The 4,840-nt window shown below is 43.6% G+C and overlaps 1 protein-coding gene across 3 annotated transcripts in view; it reads left to right on the top strand.

Annotated features, from left to right (window-relative positions):
• The first annotated feature begins 4,333 nt into the window (after positions 1–4,333).
• Positions 4,334–4,840, top strand: part of L3MBTL3 (L3MBTL histone methyl-lysine binding protein 3) — a 120,103-nt gene continuing 119,596 nt past the window's right edge. For all 3 annotated transcript variants that reach the window (XM_077776092.1, XM_077776093.1, XM_077776090.1), the window contains exon 1: positions 4,334–4,455. The gene's annotated coding sequence lies outside the window, so the exon portion shown is untranslated. The remainder of the gene's footprint in view (positions 4,456–4,840) is intronic.

The following is a 4,840-nucleotide window of genomic DNA, read 5'->3' as shown; positions in this document are numbered from 1 at the left end:
TACACATTATAATCCTTTTCTTACCTGATGAGTAATGCACCCTTCTGCTTTCACCCTTAGTATTTCAATTACATTTTACCATCACAAGCCCTGTGCTAAGGATGTATGCAGATGTGTCACAATAAAGATAATGGGGATTCAAATGAGAGCACCTAATAAACATTTCAGTGTTATCTAGAACGCTAACAAGAACATCAAACTCAGCTCTTACAAATATCAATCGTAAGAATCTTGGCCAAATCAATGTGAATGTCATTTTTATACTTGGAAAAACATGGAGCATACAATTATGTAGGCTAAAAAAAATCAATAACTTGACTCATACTTAAAAGTAAGATAATACATTAAAAGGATGATTTCAAGTATTGTTCATTTAGAACATTTCTCTGGCAAGAGTCAATTTCACCTCAAGGCTTATGACCAGTGGCACACACGTTACAAGACGGAGGGCTGGTGTTAGAAAAACAGTTTGTGGCTATGAAGTAGATCAAAACTAGCCATTAGGGAACGGAACCCATGACCTTCATCTCATTAGTACCAGGCTCAAGCCAAAGGAATGAGCTACAAACTGATAACATTCTGATACCTAGAGGATAGATGGGTTTTCACTCCTTAAAATTCCTTTCTTGGTTCCATATTAATTTGTACCAAAACACGACAACGTTCCTGTTCTGGAGGGAAGATAGGGAAGGACATGGCTTTCAAACACGGAATGGCTTTCCAAGAGGCCTCAGAAATCAACTACTCTGTTTTCTTTGTCTAACTAGTGAGAGAACTGACGCCCTGATAAGTGAGGTGACCTGCTTAATGGTTCCCAGTAGTTGGCAGTAGAACTGGATTAGAACACAAATCTCTTGGACTGGACTCCAATTTCAGTTTGTGAGGGATTGACCCATGGAGGAGGTGATCCTTGAACTGCTCCAGGATGGGAAGAGTGAGTCCTATCAATGCAGGACAAGCTTAGTGTTAGGAAAAGGGAGTTTAGGTTTTAAATTAAAGTTTACACAGAGCAGGGGTAATGGAATGGAGGGCCGTGAGGGAGGTTTTATTTATTATTATTTTTTTTAATAGTTTATTGTCAAATTAGTTTCCACATAACACTCAATGCTCATCCCCACAAGTGTCCTCCTCCATGCCCATCCCCCCCTCCCCCCACATCCATCAGTCCTCAGTTTTTGTCAGCATTCAAGAGTCTCTCATGGTTTGCTTCTCTCCCTTTCCCCCACCATTTCCGCCCTTCTTCTCCCCCTTGTTCCCGTGAGGGAGGTTTTAAATGACCTTCACTGGGCGGTGGTGAGGAGCCTCAAAAAGTCTCTGAAGAATGAACGCAGTGATTTGTTTAAAATATTTTCTATGTCAAATAACCTTAGCTTCAGAGTATTTAGGAATGGAGTAACCTGAGGTCATTCTGGGGGAATAAGTCTGGGTTTAGGTAAATCAATACAAAGAATACTAAAGGAATGGGCTAATACTTTAGTTTGAGGTGTGAAGGAAATTGAAATCTCTTCTGAGATTGGTATGTAGGTGTGAAGAGATAGAGCAGGGTGGTATGGGAAGGGGGAAATGGTGGGGGAAGATGACATTTAAGTGAAGCTGGAAAGAAGGGATTCATTATGAATCATTAACCAGTGGCTGAGTGGTGGAAGGGTGAAGGAGCAGCAAAGAAGCTTCTACTAGTATATTACCATTTAGGGAGCAGATGGAGAGAGGTCCTGTAAATAGTACCAGTTTATACGAAAGATACCACAGTTATCTAGATTCTAATACTGCATTCTGCCTCTATCTCAGGTGGTGGCACTAAAGGATTCTTTGTAGAAAAATGTGGTAGCAATCTTATTTTTACATATGAGTACCTTCAAAATAGCTCCTACCCTGAACTACATCTTGGGAACAACGGAGATGAAATCTTTGAGGTTTTACTGATGATCTCTGGAGAAGAAAGGCAATATATTGCAGAGAGCCTCAACTCATCTATATCTATATATTTTTTTTTTCAACTCATCTATATTTTTGTTAGCGAATCTCAGTAAGTGCACAGGTCCCAGGCAAGGCTTGCTCTATTTTTTATTATTTATTTATTTATTTATTTTTGAGGGGGCGTGGGCAAACAGAGGGAGACACAGGATCTCCTAAGCAGGCTTTGTGCTGACAGTAGACAACTCGATGCGGGGCTTGAGCTCACAAACCACGAGGTCATGACCTGAGCCAGAAGTCGGAGACTTAACCATCTGAACCACCCAGCTGCCCCCAAGTCTTGCTCTCTAAACCTTCAGACTTCCTCTTATTGGATCATTTTCCCAGAGGGAAAGCGGAACCACACAGCAAAGATGGTTGTCCTTCAAGAATCAGCTATGACTCTTTCTGGAAAGCCCGTTCTTATTGCCACAGGTGCCCCTCAACCGTACTTGCTCTGCATACCTTACTACGACACACCGTACTAGAATGCAATGCCCAATTCACTGGACAGTCTCTCTCGCCAGACTGAATTCCTTGTGGCCTAGTTTTTATCTGCTGCTATTCCCTAGCACCTTGCAGAGTGCTTTGCACAGGTAGGCCATTAATATAAGTTTACAGACTGATGAACCATCATCTCTGAAAATATATGGGAAACAGAAATATCATCCAGAGCTTAAATAGAGAAAATACATCGAAAATGGATTTTTTTAGAAAGAAAAATCTCAAAATTAAGATTTTAAGTTTTTTTGTGTGGTCTTAGTTTTCCACATAGTTCATGGCCTTTTCTGCTCCTCCTATGGCCTGCCTTTGGCTATTTCACTGCTTAGTATTCAAGGGCTAAGGAGAAAAGGAGAGAAGCTGAAATTCAGATCAGTTAATTAGGCTATTTGGGAGCAGCTCTGAAAAGGGTTGGATGTGGTGGGTGAAATCAATAGTCAACTGGCGGTCTGAGATTATCTATAGCTCTCACTAACCCAGCCTGCCCCACTTCATGCCCCTAAACCAATGGCTGCCCAACATATGAAGCATGTTTTATAAGCCCATTTTAGCTTCCTGGGTTTGTTCTTTGTTCTTGAGTACATGGCAAGCCACCGTCCTGATTCTCAGTTTGGAGAATTTGGTCACTATACGAACAGAAGAAACTGTGGGGTGGTCAGTTTCTCTAGGGTCATTTCATGGTCCTAAAGAAAGAAATTAACAGTTTATTTTCTGAAACGGGTTCAAGGAACATTCCTTAAGTAAGAAAATTCAATCAAGAAATAATATTACTTACATTTTGAAGAAGGATTTTTTAAATACAGAATTTCCATCTGTGATATATTTAAATTCTAGGCCTCGGGCAGCAATTTCGGGAAAAGGCCTCCTTTACCTTTTACGAGATGCGAAATAAATAGTCCACTCAGTCCACTCGGAGGGGTGGAGCCTTTCCCTAGCTTTCCCACCCTTGCCAAATCTAAGACTTTCCTCTGCCATTCTTGAAATCACACGTGCTACTACTATTTTCCCCCGTCAAACAGCAAACTGTTATTGACATGAAAATGGCTATCACAACTTCAGTTACTCAAACTGTTCTGCAACACTTGTATCTAGGAGAAGAGGGGCGAGGTGAGCTGCCCGAAAGGAGGCCTGCAGTCAATAAGTGGAAAGCTGTCAATACTGAAATACAATACTCTCTCTCGATCTACTTTTGACGCTTTTTAACAAAGACAGGTTTTGCCATTTAGGACGGCTCAGCCGTCTCGACGGGCTACGCGAAGAAGAGGGTAAGTCCTTCATCGGCTTATTTCCAGGGCACAGTAACACTGCCTTCTAAATTGATGAACCAATCCCAAGATACTTCACAACAGAGGCCTAACACGTTGAAGCTATCCATAAAGACCAACACCCCAGGAACCGAAAGATCAAGCAAGTTTCGCACGCACACTTTCCTATGCGTCCCTCCAGTCCTCAAATAGGGGGAGGTTCCACCGCGTAAAAGCTTCAAACTTTATTTTTCCTGACCTGTGGCATGCATGTAGCCTGTGGGTAGCGTTTGTAGAAGACTAAGGCCCACTCTTTAATGGCCGAATGAATACATGCACAGTGCATGCTGGATTAGCTGCTCTGAGAATTGCCTTTAAAAAAAAAAGTAAAGTGAAAAATAGACAAAGAAATCTATAACCTGAACAGTCTTTCATATTTGTTTTCATTGCTCCTGAAGCAGCCCTGAGCCGGTGACAAGGATATTGAAAAGATGCACCTGAAACAGTGTCTGCGGGCAGCTGCATTGGCCGAGCGGCTTTCTCGCTGCTTCCCAGCGGCGGAGGCGCAGCAGCAGTCGCAGGGAAGGCAGAGCGAGCCTCCCGGCGGCGGCGGCGGCGGCGGCGGCGGCGGCACCAGCGCAGTTTCCCCTCTCCCCAGCCCTGACTCTACGCGCACATGCGCACTGCGCCCGCAGCCCTGGACCATTTGTCAGGACTACTCGTGAGACGGAGAAAAAAAAAAAGAGAAAATTTGGGGGTAAGAAGCGGTTGATCGGATCTAATCTCTCATTAATCAGAAGATTTGCCCGCGCCAAAGCCACGCGTTTATTTTTCTGGGTGCGGATGAAAGTTCAGAGACGTACGGAGAGGAGGAAGCGCACCCTCGTCTTGTGAAACAGATCAGGGGAGGGGAAAGGACAGAAGGGGTTTCTCCCCCACTTCTCTGCGCCTCTGGGAAAGAGGAGAAAACTTAATCCCGGGGAAAAAAAGTGGGCGAGTGACTCGGAAGCGGCTGGAGGGGGAGTCTCCGGGCATCTCCCTCTCAAGTAGTGAGTGCGAGTGTGAAAGAGGAACAAAAGAGAGAGAAAAGAGAAAGGAAAAAATGGGGGGAGGAGAGACTTGTATTTTTTTCTTTGTGTGCA

The sequence above is a fragment of the Crocuta crocuta genome, unplaced genomic scaffold (assembly GCF_008692635.1).
Source record: "Crocuta crocuta isolate KB4526 unplaced genomic scaffold, BGI_CrCroc_1.0 scaffold25, whole genome shotgun sequence".
NCBI lineage: Eukaryota > Metazoa > Chordata > Mammalia > Carnivora > Hyaenidae > Crocuta > Crocuta crocuta.
Note: the sequence above shows the minus strand (reverse complement) of the source record. Positions and strands in the feature narration are given on the sequence as shown.